The following is an 18,584-nucleotide window of genomic DNA, read 5'->3' as shown; positions in this document are numbered from 1 at the left end:
GGTTACTCCTCCGCTTAACACTGCTCGCCAGTCCCGGCTGCAGCTTCCAACTCCCAATAGATTTGAGGGGAACCCTAAACTCTGTAGGGGATTCATCAATCAATGTGAAATTCAGTTTGAACTGTTGCCGCAGTACTTTCCAACACAACAATCTTGGATAGCTTATATCGTATCACTTCCCTCCAGTTCGGCCTTGGAAAGGGAGGTGTGCAGATCCAATTGTATCCAACTATGCAGATTTCATAGCAACTTTTAAAATAATATTTGATGAACCAGATTGATCTTCAGCCGTTTCCATGGATATCTTACGAATTCGTCAAGGTTCTCACTCTGCTGTGCAATATGTGGTCCAGTTTAAGACCATAGCTGCAGAACTTGAATGGAATGATGAGGCCCTTAAAGCGGCTTATTAGAATGGCCTTTCTAAAAGGCTTAAAGATGAACCGGCCACTTATGATCCTCCTGGGTCTTTACGGGAACTCATATCTCTTTGTATTAAAATTGACTTACATCTGCGAGAGAGAGAGCCACATGCAGGTTCAGGAATGAACGTTTTAAACCCCGTGGTTCTACTATTCCTCAGCCTTCTTCTCCCCTAGTGGACGAATTTATGCAAGTTAACTGCTCGCGTCTCTCTGTTGTGGAACTTTGAGGCATCAGCAAGCAAAACTGTGTCTTTATTGTGCTTGTCCAAATAATTTTATTGGATCATGTCCTATACGTTCAGGAAACTCCAAACCCTGACCTGTTCTGAGGAGATCAGGTTGGGGGTTTCTGGTCAGCACTCTCAGAAGTCTGACTGTTTATTAAATATGACTCTGACCACTCCTCAAGGGTCTAATCCTTGGATGCCTTGGTGGATTCTGGAGCTGCCGGGAGCTTCATTGATCTATCGTTTGTCAATGAAGCTTCCATTCCTTCGAAAATCCTCTCTAAGCCACTTTTTCTTACAGCTGTAGATGGAAGTCACATCCAAGGAAGACTTGTTACTCATTTCACCATTCCCTTGACAATGCAAGTCGGAGCATTACATGTTAAACAAATTGAATTTCTTGTAATTCCCAAAGTTATGCACCATCTGGTCCTGGGCCTTCCATTGATTCAACTTCATAACCCCCAGTTTGATTGGCCTATGTCTCAGCTCAAGTCTTGGGGTGATTTCTGTTTCCAGCCATTTGTCTCATGTCATTCCGGTACGATTAATCTAGTCTGGTGGGTCTGTAGCACTTCCTGAAGTTTATAAGGAATTCCTTGATGTTTTTAGTGAACGTGCTGCTGATACTCTGCCACCTCATAGATAATGGGATTGTGCCATTGAACTTATTCCAGAAAAGTATCCACCTAGAGATCAAACATATCCGTCGTGTGTACCATAGACTGCTGCCATGTCTGAATATATTCAGGAGAATTTACAAAAAGGATTAATTAGACCTTCTCCATCTCCAGCTGGGCCAGGATTTTCTTTGTAAAGAAGAAAGATGGGGGTCTTCGCTCCTGTATTGACTTCTGGGGGTCCCATCAAAAATGTATATCCTTTGCCTCTCATCAATGAGCTGTTTGACAGGGTGAAGGGAGCCGTTGGTTTCACCAAGCTTGATTTAAAAGGGGCATATAACTTGATCAGAATAAAAGAAGGGGATGAATGGAAGACGGCTTTTAATACCCGAGATGGCCATACAAATAAATTACAGATGATCCAGATAAATTAAGTGCTGTCCGGGATTGGCCCCAACCATCCACTTTGACGGCAGTGCAGCAAGTTTTGGGATTTGCAAATCATTTCAGGAAATTTATAAAGAATTTTTCCACTGTGTTTGCTCCAATCACAGCTCTAACCAAAAAGGGTGCTAATTCCTCACACTGGTCTCTGGAAGCCACCATTGCTTTCCATGATTTGAAACAAGCCCCAATCCTCAGACAACCTGACTTAGAGAAACCATTCTTTCTTGAAGTTTATCCCTCTTCTGTGGGTGTGGGTGCTGTTTTATCCCAGATCATGGAGGACGACAAACTTCATCCTTTGCGGGTTTTTCTCTGGAAGACACTCTCCTGCCGAAAAAAATTGTGCTATTGGTGACCAGGAACTTGTAGCTACCAAATTAGCTCTAGAAGAGTGGCAATACCTCTTAGAAGGGGCTAAACATTCTGTGACTATTTTTTCTGATCATAAAAATCTGCTGTATTTAAAGTCTGCACAATTCCTTAACCCTCGGCAATCTTGTTGGGCATTATTCTTCTCAAGGTTAAACTACAAAGTCACCTTGCTCCCTGGTGCCTAGAATAGGATTGCAGATGCCTTATCCCATGCCTAGTCTACTGAGGAAGAGGTTAACCATCAAGAATCTCGTCCTATCATTAATCCTCTTTCTTTTGCTAATACTCAATTAGCTCCACCCGGTAAAATGTTTGTTCATCCGGAACTTCGCCAAAATGTTTTAACCTGGGCTAATGCATCCTTGTTAGCAGGGTATGCCGGAATTCGGAAAACTTGAATTTCTTTCTCACTCCTACTGGTGGCCTTCCATGAAACATGATGTTCAGGACTTCATTGTTTCTTGTACTAAATGTGCACAGCACAAGAATCTGCATCAAACCTTTTGTCCCTCTTCAGCCCTTGTCTACCCAAGCAACCGTGGACCCATTTATAAATGGACCTGTTTCCAAAGGATGCAATACAGTTTGGGTGGTAGTGGACCGCTTATTAAAGATGGCTCATTTTATACCTCTTGTCTGGTCTTCCATCTGCATCTCAAACTGGCGTTTATTTTCATACGTGAGATGTTTTGACTTCATGGCCACCCAATGGAAATAATCTTGGATAGAGGCGTGCAGTTCGTAGCCAGAATTTGGAGAGCTCTGTGTTCCACTTTGCTGGTCAAATTAAAATTGCCTTCTTCTTATCATCCTCAAACCAATGGACATACAGAAAGGGTAAATCAAGACCTGGACACCTTCAATTGTTTGTACCTGACCTCTTCCCAGGACAACTGGGTGGATCTACCGCCTTGGGCTGAGTTTACTCATAACTCCAGTTATACAGCTAAAAATTCTACTTCGTTCTTCACAGTCTTCGTCTCTCATCCTTGTGTTTCGGAATTTCAATCACTATCTGCTATAGATGTCCCGGCGGCTACCAATACTCTTTAGTCCATCAAAAAAGTCTCTTCCAGCTACAAGAAGTTTGCAGATCAGAAATGTCTAGCCATTCCTGCCTTTAAAACCTGGAGACTGTGTTTGGCTCTCAACTCGAAACATTCGACTTAAAATTCCTAGCATGAAGTTCCACATAGCTCTTCTACGACCATTCATTTTAACCCGATTTTAATCTTCAACACCTAAGACTCCTAGAATCAAGACACTCAGAGGAATGGAGTATGAGGTAAATCAAATCTTGGATTCCCGTCATCGTTTTGGTCATCTTCAATATCTCATCCATTGGAAGGGCTGTGGCCTAAAGGAAAGAACCTGGATTGAGTCCACAGATGTTCACGCTCCTCTGCTGGTAAAGCTTTTCCACCAGAAGAATCTGTCTAAACCCAAATGCTGTCCTTGGAGGAGGGGGTACTGTTAGGAACCATGCTCACCTTCAGGGTCATGCTGCACTGTCTTGGCGGGGTTCCTGGCCTGGGGTCTCGCAGAGAGTGCTGTCGGCAGGGCCCTAGCATGGCAGTGGCCTCATGGGCCAGAGCTCCAGTGTCATTCCCACTGGCTTCAGACACTTGGAACAGTCATGGCAGCTCCTGTCCAGCTAGGTGTGTCTCTGGAGGGTCCTCAGTGTGCTGGTGGTCTCAAGGGGCTCTGGGTTCCAGTGGTTTTCCCACCCGCCCTGGACACTGGGTGCCGCCGTGTTGATCCTGGTCAGCTGACCGCTAAGTCTTCAATGGGTATTCAGGTCGGTGGCCACCTGATGGCATCAGCAAATCCCAGTGATGCACAGGGTATAAAGCTTTGCTCCTCACAGCATTCAGCACCTTAACTTTGTAGCTGACACATGCATTGTTTCTAGCTCCCATGCTAGTTGCGCTAGTCATTCTGATGACTCTGACTCCAGTGTATTCTCCAAATCTGGTTCCACTCCAACTCCAGTGCATTATCCAAGTGGTCTTATTCAATTACCAGTGGTCTCCAAGTCCAGGTCCACTCCGGTCACAGTCCAGCCCAGTGCCTACCATAATTGCTGATCTTGTTCTTGCTATTTGATAACACCCACGTATATATATTGTCCTGTTGCTTATTACATCTATAAGAAGGACTTATATATGACCAAGTACCTGAGCCTATACTGAGCAGTCCTAAGTTCCCAGTCCTGACAATGGTCACACAATGTAGAGGACCTGGGCACACCATGTTGCTGATTTGGAGCATCATCAGCAAATGCTGAAAGGGGAATGACTTCACCCACCCTATTCTCAATGCTCCTGCCTACTGTATAGTTCTGCAAATATGTAAAAAGAAAAAGTCAGAGCATGATACTCTGGTTTCTGGCTTCGCACCACAAAACAGGAAGTACATATATCGTGTTTTCCTACTTCATTGGGCTGAACTATGTCCTTTTCCCAAACTTTGGACTTTACTGTCAGTAAAGTGAAAATCCCGGCACAGGACAGAAACCTGGCTTGTTTCAGAGCTAGTCCCAAATGGACGACATAGAGCGGCCATTCTCAAAGTTGGTTTGTAGTCAGGTTCATACCACGCCCTATATGGGGTAGGCAGTTGAGTGATTATAGCTAGGATAAATATTTTTTTTTTTTCTGCACACTGTAGGGGAGAGATATTAAGCTTGGAGAGAGATGAAGTGGAGCAGTTGCCCAAACAATCAGCTTCTGTCAGTTCAAAGGGGTCAATCCAAATATGTGCGTATTGCGAATAGCGACTTTGTTTCATGAACTCACATACTTCGCGCGAATGTGCGCACCCGAGAATTCTCCAATCCAATTAAGAATGCCTATTCAATGTACTCGCAGCGGAGGTTTGCGAATTGACTGCCAAATGTGATGTGAGAGACGAACATGAAAAAGTGGGGAGACCCTCCAGGACCCTCCAAAATTGTTAATTTCATTAGCAGGACCGTATAGAATGCTGTTTGTGGGCATTAGGAAGGTACTGTAGTTTTTTTAAATAGTGTCAAATGGCTGATTTGGTTTTTTTTTTTCAAAAATGCAAAAAAATTATAAAAAGCAAATTATTTTTGTTTAATCTCAAATGTATTAAATGAGAATTGTTTAAAAAAAGTTTTTTTTAAAAAAAAGGTGATTTTGGGGTACTTTGAAAAATGCATAAAAAATTACATATATTTTTCAATTAAAGAAATGTAATTAAATTTGGGGTGTCTAAACTAATGAAAATTTGATTTTGGGGTAATTTGAGAACATTTTTATTTTTTTACCCCAAAAAATGACATGTAATTATTGGACTAATTATGCTAATTGGAAACTTCCAAATGCCTAAATAGTCAGTGGGGGGGTTCCAAGAGGTTCAGCACAGTGTCCCGGCATTATAACCTTAAATAAAAATTTTCCTCAGGGAGGTGCAAATGGAAAAATATGAATTCAGTCTGACTGGTTCAGTGCGATTGCTAATTGGATTGCAAAATTAATTCAATATGCGAATTCCAAGAGAAAATAGCACCTCGCACCTAATTGGATTGACCCCAAAGACTGTACCAGATAAATGATAGTTATAAGCCGATTGGTTGCTTTGGGCAACTTCTCCACTCTATCTCTGTCTAAGGCTTGATATATCTCCCCCTTAGCGATTCTAGAGTGCCCAAAATAAGGTCAAGGCACAGAGCTACAGGATCTTCACCATTCTCCTCAATGTCCTCAATGCTATTGTTATCATTGTAGTAAAAAGTCTTAATATGGCAACTCCGCCCACACAGTACCTCTCCTCCAATCATATGCCAGCCACTGATCGCTGTGAATGCTAGCCAACCTCCAAGAAGCTAGGCTTTCGGCTCTTGGTAAATGGGAAATTCTCACAGTCCCTATTGGACAGAGCAGTAGGAGGCCTATTTCAGGGAATTATGCAAACCCTGTGTTTTTAGATCTGCACATGCGCAAAAGCCGCATTACGCATGTGCAGGATCTGGGGCTGCGATGTCACTCGCAGTGCCCTAAACGCAGCAGCATGATTCTAATGATGACGGTTTGCGGTGAATGGCCTAAGATCAATGACTGCCAAGGCATCCCACTTACAGACGCACAGATCATCGCATTAGTCGCGCGGATGCTCAAGTGAGTATATACTAGTAAACCAGACGTCTATGGCTGCCCGCAGCTACAGCCAATTTGTATGTGATACAGAATCAGCCCCACAGTGTGGCATGGCATTCCGTTCAAAGGAGAAGCAGAAGTGGAACTTAAATATTGTATCACTAGAACTTCGCAACTTCTGCAAAACGACCACAAACTAATGGGCCCCATACATCTGCCGGTCGATTCACCAATACCCTGATTGGACCGGAACTGCCGACCCGCCTGTCGGAAATGATAACCGGTGGCCAACGATGGTCGCCAATCTGTCGGGGAATCAGTGAAAGTTTATAAGATAAAAATCCCAGATTTCATAATCACGATCATGCTTTCATCGTGACTGGTAAACCAGTGAAATCCAACATGTTGTATTTCACCGATGCTCTGACCCCAGCGCCTGGGGATCAGTGAATTGGCCCAATACATCGCAGATTTATGGGGGGCATTTAATCATACGGCAGAAGAAGAGTTTCCTGAGTTTGGCACCATGCAGTAATTTTCCCAAGGTTCCATAACTTTTCTCACAACCCCCGGACAGCAGTCAGGGTCATGTGATGCTACAGTGGGGGATTTGCGCTCACAGACCAATACCAGACTGCAAATACAGAGCTGCTGCTTCATGAACGAACAGGCACCACTCCCACGGCTATCCGGGGAGGGCAGCTTAAAATATATTTTCGTGCAATCTGAAATGTTGACGGAAATCAGGAAAGTACATTGCAATCTGCCCAGTTTCAGACAGCTAATTCCAAATGGAATATGCTAACTTTTGGAACCCTCTGAAGGCGCCACCAACTATACTGTGATCAGGGCCGAAACTAGGATTTTTGGCACCAGGGGCAAGACAGTAATTTGGCGCCCCCCCTGGTAATTCCCCCCTGCATCAGTGCCCCTATAGTAATTGCCCCTGTACTAGTGCCCATATAGTGATGCCCCTGTAGTAGTTACCATATGATAATGCCCCATAGCAATGCCCCTGTAGTAGAGCCCATATAGTAATGCCCCCATAGTAATGCCCATATGTTAATACACCCATAGTATTGCCCCTGTAGTGCCCACCATACAGTAATGCCCCTGTAGTGCCCATGCTCCCATATTAATGTCCTTGTAATACCCCTGTAGAGCCCATGCTTTCATAGCAATGCCCCTGTAGTGCCCATGCTCCCATAGTAATGCCCCTGTAGTGCCCCCACAGTAATGTACCTGTGGTAATGCCTCTGTAGTGCCTATACAGTAATGCCCCTGTATTGCCCATGCCCCCATAGTAATGCCCTTGTGAAAATGCCCATGCCCCCATAATAATGCCCCTGTAGTGCCCATGCTCCCATAGTAATAACCCTGTAGTGCCCATACAGTAATGCCCCTGTAGTGCCCATGCCCCCATAGTAATTCCCCTGGAGTGCCCATGGTCCCATAGTAATGCCCCTGGAGTGCCCATACAGTAATGCCCCTGTAGTGCTCATGCCCCCATAGTAATGCCTCTGAGGTAATTCCCCTGTAGTGCCCATGCCCCAATAGTAATGCCCCTATAGTGCCTATACAGTAATGCCCCTGTATTGGCCATGCCCCATAATAATGCCCCTGTGGTAATGTCTATGCCCCCATAATAATGCACCTGTAGTGCAGCTTATTAAAAAAAAAATACATACCTTGAACCCTGCTCCTGCATCCAGTATCGCGTCCGGTCCGCCCGGCTGCTCCTCGGAAGTATGGGGGAGTCATCATGATGTCTCTCCCATAGTGCCCGTGGGGAGAGCCGGAAGCTGGAGTTCAGGAGAGAACTCTAGCCTCCGGCTCCACCGTGTCGCTGCAGAGAAGGAGCCGGGCGCCCGCTGGTAATAACATCTCAGCGGGCGTCCAGCTTGGAGCCTCTCTGCAGCGCCGGAGGACACTGGCGCCGGGTGCAGCGTTGCACGTGCACCTCCAGCCCCCCTAGTAGCGGCCCTGCTGTGATGTATCTATAAGGTAATATCTAAATTCCCTTTGTGGAGAGGACCCTGACGTCATCAGCTACTGTCCAACGTCATTCCCTACCATCCATGTTGGCATAGAGGGGGCATATAATCTTGTGGCAAGCGTAGCGAGCCACCGAGCCCGAAGCAGGGCGAGGGGACAACTTTCTTCTTTAGGTGGCCTTAAAGGGCGTGGAACTGCACTCACGTCACTTTCAGGTCCCTAGTACGAAGGGGAAATAAGCTCTACTGTATCTATAATGGGAGCACATAAGTCCACTGAGTCAAGTGGGGGTGACAGCGCTCACTCTGTACCCGGGTACCCCCTGACTATACTCACCTTTCCACCGTCCTACAGAAAGCATGGGGAAAATGGCGGTGACAATTTCCCAGAGACATGCGCATGTATCAGAGTCTTCTCTGCGCGTGTGTTGGCACAAAGGGGAGCGGACCCGCGCGGAACTGGCCGCCACCTCCCCAGATAAATCGTCTATGATCAGGGCACTATAACCTGCGCACATTTGTGCAAAGTATAGCTGCGCAATGTCCCAAAGGTGTCACCTGCCTGAATGTTATGCAGCGTCATAAATGTCCCTTTCTCTCTAACAACCATAATAATAATAATACTTATTATTACTATTATTATTTATAATTATAGCAATGACTATCTCTGTGACTGCCTACTGTAATAAACTACTCATTGGAAGGAGATGACATCCCAGCCAGTGGCAGTGTGCAGATCCAGGAGCACTGCATATGCTGGAGCACATAAGGAGGGTACACACAGCAGTGGAGTGTAAGCTCTTCAGCCCAGGGGGGCCTCATCATTTATACTCTCACACGTGATGGGCTGAGATCGGGGCCGGCGCTAGGACCCAGGTGATTAGTGGGGCTGGGCGACTGGCACAAACCTCGGCCAACCAGGAGGCAGGAAGGAGGTGGGAGGCGGGCCAATGGGTGAGACGTCGTTCTCCAAATCGTGACGTCAAAGGGGGTGAAATTAAAGAAGCCGCCGAGATTGTCCGGACGCCGGAGCGGGGAGAGGGGCGGAGAGCGGCGGGATGGTCCCCCGTGTGCCATAGGCGGCGGCCCGGCTGGGGGGCAGCGCTGGAGGAGGAATCCCCCGGAGTCTGCAGGTAGCGGGACAATGGGATGTGATACATTGTAACACGGCGGCTGCTGCCCAGATCCGGGGCCCGCTCCCTGCGACTGACCATCAGCTATAGGTCACAGCCGGCCTGTGTGCCCGGAGGGGGAGGTAGAGGGGACCCACATACATGATGTGTTACATGTCACATACATGGGCTACAGATTTACATACATGGGCTACAGATTTACATACAAGGGCTACAGATTTACATACAAGGGCTGTGGGTCACATACATGGGCTACAGATCTACATACATGGGCTACAGATTTATATACATGGGCTGTGGGTCACATACATGGACTACAGATTTACATACATGAGCTGTGGGTCACATACATGGGCTACAGAATATACATGGGCTATGGGTCACATACATGGGCTACAGATTTACATACATGGGCTGTGGGTTACATACATGGGCTACAGAACTACATACATGGTTATGGGTTACATATCACATACATGACATGGTCTACTAAATTACATACATGGGCAGTGGAGATCACATATAAGGGCTACATATTACATACATGACATGGGCTGTGAGTCACATACATGGGCTGCATATCACATACAAGACATGGGCTACAGCCTGCCATACATGGGCTGCTAGTATGGAGGAAGAATGGGTGCTGGGAATGCTACATTGTGCTGTGCAGTGTGACAAAGGGATCAGGGTGGGACATCGCCTCCCCACCCCCTATAGCACATTGTCTGTCTGTGTGGCTACCATGAGGCTGCATGAAGGACCAGGGATGGGCCCTATCGCAAGCTCCCCTGTGTGTGTCTCTCTCCCCCACCCAGGATAGAGCAGGACAGGGAGCGGTGGTCTAGCATGCAGCAGAGCTTAGGGGGCCTGGCATCACTCTGATGTGCTGTGGAGGATGGGTCTTGTATTGCAGCGATCTGCCCCCTTATACAAGAGTCAGGGGTCTGACACTTACTGGGGGTGGGGGTTCTGATTCTTATGGGGGGGGGGGTGAGGGGGTTCTGATGCCTGCTGTACCTCCCTTTACAATGCTATAGGATGGTGCTGGTAGCTATGGGGAGCTGTGTCTTGTGCAGGTCACAAATGCTGGGAGCCTCTGGCTGTCAGGTGTGATGTAAATATGAGTGAAGAGAACAGCATAGATTACTCCCTGGTTACAGGCTGGCAGCTTGTGCGTGAAGGGCAGAGCCTGGGCACATATTATGTTACATACTGATGTCCCTGTGGCAGGACTTGGGACCTCACTGCTTTGCATTAGAAGCGTTGCAGCGTACGTTTTGTGGAATGTTAATTAATACTCTCCAACTGGCTGAAAGATATATATTCATAACCCTGATTGTAAATGACAGGACAAGGGTTACTACTCTGTTTTATAATGGCCTTTGTTCAGCTTCAGTTCATCTCATGTGCTCTTTTCTCACTAAGGGCTCTGTTCCTCTAACAATGCTTATTTACCGGCAGAATATTCTGTTTAGTATCACGGTAATACTAATTAATGTGCCGCCAGTATTTAACGTAACTTACCTGCGAGATCTTGCGGTGTCCGTCTCCGCAGTACCGTCCTTCGCCGTGTTGCCAGCAGTCTACCACACGCAGCAAATGGCTGCTATGTAATGCGAATAACCGAATGCCGTCTCCTAATGCGCACAATGCGATTCCACACGGCGGGGGCTCGGCGAAGCCTGGAAAGGCTAAAGGGCTCGTTGTTAAATGAAGCCCAAAGTGTATGTATGCGTCGTTTTGGTGACAAATCGTAATTTATTAATAGTGAGTAGATACAAAAAAGCAAAACTGACCTATAGAGTGTAGAGGTGCATACACACGTAACGATCAGATTTTCCCTTGAAAAAGTGAACGATTTTTGAAGTGTAATGAGCGATTTTTACAACGATGAACGAAAAATGTTCTTAACCTTAATGAAAATCGTTATGTTGGACAGTCTGAAATGAACAATAACTACAAACGGGTGCGCGCTTGAACCATTATCGTTCAATGTTATAACTCAGATACTGAGCTATTTATTTTTTATTTTTTGAACGATATCTACGTTGTTAATGACAAATCGTTCAAAAAATCGTTACGTGTGTATGCACCTTAAGCCTGTGAGCAGGCTCCTCTTACCTCATTGTCCGCCGGTTATTATTACCCAGTCTTGTTTTATTACTGTGTTCCAACTTGTAAATCACTATGGAATTTGCTGGCACTGTATAAGTTAATAGCAACAATAATAAATCCTATGTTTTGGACACCAAGCAGCCATAGTGATCTGTTTAGCGAGGCCTGGAATTGCCCAATATAGATACGTGAAATATTTCTTAGATGACTGGGATGAAATTGGCATGCGCTAGAATTAGTCATATGCTCCCAATTTGTCTATTTAAAAAAAACAAAATAAACAGTTTAACCATATGTTATGGAAACAACCCTGGTCATGTTCCCAGACTGGCCTGTCGAATGGTTGGTGGGCTTCATGAACTTGCTGAAGATTTAGGGGTCTGTTTACTAAGACTTAGTGGAAATAAGTTCCAACCAATCAGCTCCTGTCATTTTTCAAACACAGCCTGTGACATGGCAGTTGGGAGTTGATTGGCTGGTAGGTTCTCCATCCAAGGCTTAGGAAATAAACCCCTTAATTCTGTATTCACATCAGTGTCTGTTCCTAACATTCCTGCCTCCGCCGTGCTGGAAAAACATGGCCAGCGGCGGGTGACAAGCCATTAGGGGCTCGGCCTGTGCTGAGTCAGATGAAGGTCTCCTGTGATCCTATATGTCAGCAGAAAGTGTTTCCAAGCTTGCATAGTCTAACTGCAAGCCTGAGCTTTGCCAAATATATATATATATATATATATATATATATATATATATATATATATATATATATATTCTTCTGCCAGCTAAATGTTGCCATCCTCTGTATGCTGCTCTGCCCATGACCCTGGTTTAGTGACATGGCACCTGTGTAACTATAATCTGTGTTCATCAGGAGGTGTTTCTCGCCTGCTTCATGCATGGGATGTGTTCTTGTGTATTACTGACAAGTACAATGTGCTACATTATAATTGTATGAAACCTATATCATGTTACAGTTGGGGGTTGCGCTCTGTGTATAGGTCCCACGTACATTTTAAGCGTCAACCCAAAGAAAATTTGTGAACACTAAGCTCCGCATTCAACTTGCAGCGAAAAGGCCGTGGCCGTTCTTTTTGCCGTCATCGCTGGTTTCAGGTGCGAAAAAGTATTGCGCGTGTCCCAGCGTATCCCCAAATTCAATTTGAAATTGGCGAAAACGGGACCTGGCAAATTCGTAATCAGCGAAAAGTCCTGTCATTTTTGGGGAAGTCAGCCTGACACCCCCCAAAAGATGCTCTGACATGGGGGTTAACTTAAGGGACCCCCGAATAGACCTGCTAAAGGTATGTGGGGTCTTTAAACGGTCTGAATAGCTGCTGTTTTGCATTTTTAAGAAGGTGGTGAAGAATAGCAGTTAGGAAGTTTTTTTTTTTTTTTTTTTTTGGGCAAAATAAGTAGTCCCATCAAATTTGGGGTACAGGAAAATGGGTGCTAGCATATTTTAAAGTGGCTAATGTGAAGTATTAAAAAAAACGTAAAAAATACACCTGCCGCAACCAGCTGCAATAAAAAAAAAAACACCTGGGACATACTTGGGGACCCCCCAAGTCTATTACGCTATTTTTAAAGATTGTCCCCCCAACTGTTGTTTTTGTTTTTTTTTGCCCCCAAAACAAAACTACTAGGGTACCTTTTTAAAAAATTTTTTTTTCTTTTTTTTAAGAAAACCTTTTCGGGGACTGCCCAAGGGGTGCAAGGTGGTTTTTGGCAGTCTGCACCCCAAAACCCCAATTCTGCACTTTCTTGCCACCTACTCCTCGGTGATAATTTTTCGCCGGGTCTGATGCATTGAGTTTTCAAGAAAAGTCGGCCAAATTGAATACGGGGAATAGTGGAATCGGCTTTTCGCTCCAAATTGAATACGTTCCTAAATTTGGCAATAAGTAACTTTTTTCATATGTAGAAGTGTCCGCATACACTATTGCTGCAGTCACGCCAAACGGCCCCTCTCGACTTGCCAGGTCCGGATTTCAAATTTTATTTTTTAAATATTTTTTTTTCTGTTTTGCCCGAAAATGCACCTAAGATGCACCAGGACACTGCGCCGATTAATTTGATTTGCGACCCTTTTATATCTGTGTGCGGCTGACTCTGAATCTGTATACAAAGTGCTTCGATGTAGCGGTTGCAGCTTTTTTCCTCGTCAGGTTCCGTTGTGCTTCATTTACAGGCTCTGTTACACGCAGATAAGTGTCGCATATCGCATTAATCAGCGCAGTCTCCTGGTGCGTCCTAGTCACATCACATTGCAACTATGACGCAATTTTGGGCTAAGAGGACAATTTGCGCAAGCAGTCGCACTGGACCTGGCAGCTCACTTACACGAGGCATCTCGTGCCACCTGGCTTATTGAGGCTAGGTGTATGAGGGCACGTGGCGTGTTGAGGCTAGGTGTATGAGGGCACGTGGCGTGTTGAGGCTAGGTGTATGAGGGCACGTGGCGTGTTGAGGCTAGGTGTATGAGGGCACGTGGCGTGTTGAGGCTAGGTGTATGAGGGCACGTGGCGTGTTGAGGCTAGGTGTATGAGGGCACGTGGCGTGTTGAGGCTAGGTGTATTAGGTCTACGTGGCGTGTTGAGGCTAGGTGTATGAGGGCACGTGGCGTGTTGAGGCTAGGTGTATGAGGGCACGTGGCGTGTTGAGGCTAGGTGTATGAGGGCACGTGGCGTGTTGAGGCTAGGTGTATGAGGGCACGTGGCGTGTTGAGGCTAGGTGTAGGAGGGCACGTGGCGTGTTGAGGCTAGGTGTAGGAGGGCACGTGGCGTGTTGAGGCTAGGTGTATGAGGGCACATCTGTATGCGGAGTTGTTTGTAAATGCAGACATACATCATTCTTGACATTGGGAAATTGTGTGTATTACACACTTCTGTGTCATTCCCTGGGGCCTGGTTCGCCATGAGGGCAGTGGTGGAGCGACACCAGTGTACAGTACCTGACAGAATCATAACTGTGACTGGTACAGATACACATTCATACATGTAACTTGCAATGTATAGAATTTGGGAGAGGGGTATTTGAAGAGTTGTTACTGGAACAGCAATCATTAGATGTATTACCGCTTCTCCTTTTTTTTTTTTTTGTATATGAATGGGCTGAAGCTTGTTACCGACCGTCCTAAAACAAAAGGCCCTGTGTTGGGGAGGAACCGAGAAACTCCTCATCTTGATATATCCCTATTAGCTTGACGTTCAGCAGCTGCCATTCTGGTATATATGACGGCATTTAGATCACGCAGGCACAAAGGGCACAGTTTAGTCGTGGTCCCGGCTTTGGGGCATAAGGAGGTTAAATGTGTGGTGTTCCTCTGTTGTATTAGGTCTAGGTGGGGGTCAGTGACCCCCTTTATGTAACTGTGCTTGGTTTCTTCCTGCAGCATAACTTTTATATCTAAGACGTTGCTGTAGCTTGTGTTATCTATATTAGGGACCTATTTATCAAAGCTTAAACACATTTTAGGCTGATTTAAGTATCTGTGCTATTTAGGAAAAGCTTAAAGCGAGCGTTATTAGAGAGCATTCCTGCCAGCGCAGAGTACCGCCGTCTCCATAATTCTTAATGGGGTCTGAGCAAATTAAAGCTCTTAAAATCTTTTCAGAGCTCTATCGCTATAGATGAACCATCTGCGTGTCGCCATGGCATGTATAGGTTACAGTATCGCCGGAGGAGGATCTGCCCATCCTTCTCCAGTAGGCTGTACTGCATGCGGTCCAATGGGCGCACGTGCGCAGTAAAGATACTGGGTCACGACCTGCAAGTGCATTCCTTCGCTGCGCCTGTTATAGATGCCCCCACTTGGTTCAACCCTTAACACAGAACCTAAATATTGGCCTTGTATACTATTGGTTATCACAACTTTGCCATCATCAGCCTTTTAACAACAATGTTTAACATGAAGAGGTAGAAGATATTATAATGGGGTTGGTCATGATATCCAGTCGGCTGAATATACCGATGCCGGAAGCGCGTTGATGAGAGATCCCGACGGGCAGGTAAGTATAGTAACCCTAACTCTTCCACTGTGGTGCCTAACCCTTCCCAGGGTTTGTCTAATCCTAAGGGGTCTATTTACTAAGCAGTGTTAGGAGACAGAGTGAAAAGTGATAAGAAAGTGATAAGGTGCCAGCCAATCAGCTCCCAACTGTCATCTCACAGGCTGTGTTTGAAAAATGACAGTTGGGAGCTGATTGGCTGGCACCTTATCACTTTTCACTCTGTCTCCTAACACTGCTTAGTAAATAGACCCCTTAGTCTTCCTGGGGGTGCCCAACTCTCACCTCCCCGCGGCTGATACTTACCTTGCCTTGGTGTCCTTATGATTGGGCTGCTGGGATTCTGGCGTCTGCATCCCCAGTTATGTCTGGATTCCGGCGCCGGTCTTGTCTCGGTGATCGGTATCCCGGCGCCGGGATTTTGGCAGCCGCATCCCGGTTGTTGGGATATTAACTGCTTCCCATTATACTGGCTGACTAATAGGACTGTGGTATGATTTACTACCGCTAGTTAAATGGCTATCTGGTCTATTCGTTCTGTGATCAGCGTCTGGTATTTACCAGGTGATCTATAATCGGGGAGATGTGTGAAGTTACTGTGAAATCATCTCTGAATTAGACCATTAAACAATAGGATTGAATACATTTTAAAATAAGTTTATTTGTGCTACATTTATATTTAGTTTGATAGAAAGTAAATTTGTTACACAATTGACGTACACATCTTAAATTTGAGATGTGCATTTTAAAAAGAATAATTATATAGTTTTTCTCCGAAAAAGCACATTACATTAGCGTGAAATAAAACCATATTACAAAGGAGGCAGCCTAACCCCAAAGGTGGGTACACACTATACAGATATATCTGCAGATGATGGTTGTTCGTACACACTGAACAACCATCATCTGTGCCTGCCCACAGGTCCCGGCGACCAGGGGGCGTGTCCCGGCCGGCGGGGGGCGTGTCCCGGCCCCCTCCTCGCGGCTGCCGCTGCGTGTACGGGCGATCTGCCGACGGCCCAAACACACCTGCCGATGGACAGAGATGTCTGCAGACATATCTGTCCATTGGCTGTGCTGCACAGCAAATGCGATATGTCGGTGAACGCCGACATTCACCGACCTATCGCGGGTACACACTGCCCGGCGGGCAGCAATACATGGGCCGATCAATTGATCGGCCAATGTATCTGTCAGTGTGTACCCAGCTTAACTGTCCCTTCACGTGTCGACCATTTGTCCCTGTTGACATTTTGCACAGTCAACCTTTTGTCCCTGTTGACCATCTGGTGTCACTGTCAACCCATTTAGTGTCTATCTGGACACTGTCGCTCTTAAATCCGGATACCCTTGGGCACACTATAGTGGTTACAGTATGTGAATGTAAAATATGAAATACATGTTTTTCATCTTGCCCATGAACAGGATGACAAGGGAAACCGTTCATAGAAATGTGATACACAGTGGGGGATAACCCCAAAACTTAACGGATACCTGGAAGCAGCGAGGGGAGGCTGGGCAGACCATTTTGCTGTAGGGCATATTAATGTCGGCACTGCTAGGAAACGCACACAACACTTGGGGCAAGGCAGTGCAATGCCAGTCCAAGCTAAGCCAAAGCCTCGATTTTAATTTTTTAAGCTGTAATAGTTGAGTGAGGTTGGATACTGAGGCCAGAGGAGGACATGATGTTGGGCGCATCACACAAAATGTTATGTACAGTACATGTGTGTCCATGTGACAGGAGATACAGATTGTAGATAAAGAAAGCAACCGCACCAGGTTTTGTGGGTGGCAATTAGCGCCTAGTGTTGCAATTCAATTGTTCTGGGCGTCCATTAATTATCGCTCGCCCAATTAGACCGGGTTTAGTAGCGTAAAATTGCTAAACCTGTCCTGGTTAGGGCGCCCTAACCAGGACAGGTTTATTGCACATTTGTACTCGTACTCTCCTGAGGGTGCGAGCAGAAATGCCGGCACTGGCGCTTATCACGCCAGAATGGAGCAACAATTGAATTGCTTTGCCGAGTGCCCTAAACAAAGCCGCCTTAAAAAACAATGGAATCGTCCCCTGTTTGTGAACAGTATAAATCATCGCCAGAATTTATGGTTTTTGTAATATTCAACCATTTAGACCATTTTCACATATAACTAATTGGACCGATAAACCAGCATTGGAAATAAGCAGAATTCTTTCATTTTAAATTCCCCTAATGGGTAGGGGTTTGGTATAAAAGATAGACCCCACGTATTAGACAGGGACAAAAGGTCGACAGGGTCTAAAGGACACAAAAAATTTTGACACATGGAGTTTTTCTTTCGGTTTCTAACCCTAATCTTCACACTAACCTTCCCTTTGGTACCTAACTGCCTAACCCTACCTCCTGGTGTCTTACCCTAAACCTTCGGTAAGTGCCTAACCCTAAAAAACAAAAAACAATTCAATGTCGAACTTTTGACCCTGTTTACCTATTTACTGTCTACCATGTGTCTATCTAGACATTGTCGACCTTTTTAATGTAGATCTATTGACTGCAACTCAATGGGGAAATCTCCATAGCTCTCAAGTGTCCTTGTATCCTCGCCTTCATGTAGCATCAATATATATAATGAACCCAATCTACGCACTATAGCAATAAAAAGTTTTATTTTTGTTTAAATACAATAAAGAATAACCGATCCCAGCGCGAATTGAATTGAGTATGTTTGTCCAAATAAAAAAAAAAAAAGAATAAATCCGCATAATAATTGTATTAAATTAGCGGCAGAAAAACAAAATGCGTTTGTGGCAGCACATATAAACACCTGGATTCCGGGTGTATCTAGAAATTAAAAAAATATATAAATCTCTGAGCTTTACTTCTGTTTGAGAAGATCGATGTGGAGGAAACACAATTGACACAATATTTAAGAATAATTTTACTAGTGATTATTTGGTTGACCGGTCAATATAAATAACTAAATAAAAAAAAAAACAATCACAAAAACATTAATGCTGTAAAATTATTAAACAGTCTCAATATAAAAAAGGATTGCTGAAGGAGGTGAATCCAAAAATGTGTGTATATGTGTGTGTGTAATATATAAATATATTCTCTCCAGTGCAAAATTAGATAATGC

At 45.2% G+C, this 18,584-nt stretch overlaps 1 long non-coding RNA gene across 1 annotated transcript in view; it reads left to right on the top strand.

The window, feature by feature from the left end:
- The first annotated feature begins 9,159 nt into the window (after positions 1-9,159).
- Positions 9,160-18,584, top strand: part of LOC148431493 (uncharacterized) — a 32,443-nt gene continuing 23,018 nt past the window's right edge. Inside the window, exon 1 of the long non-coding RNA XR_015877087.1 lies at positions 9,160-9,342. This is a non-coding gene — a long non-coding RNA (uncharacterized LOC148431493). The remainder of the gene's footprint in view (positions 9,343-18,584) is intronic.

This window comes from Taudactylus pleione, unplaced genomic scaffold (genome assembly GCF_031769625.1).
Source record: "Taudactylus pleione unplaced genomic scaffold, aTauple2 ptg002223l, whole genome shotgun sequence".
In the NCBI taxonomy this organism is placed as follows: Eukaryota; Metazoa; Chordata; class Amphibia; order Anura; family Myobatrachidae; genus Taudactylus; species Taudactylus pleione.
This window is presented reverse-complemented; position numbering and strand designations above follow the sequence as displayed.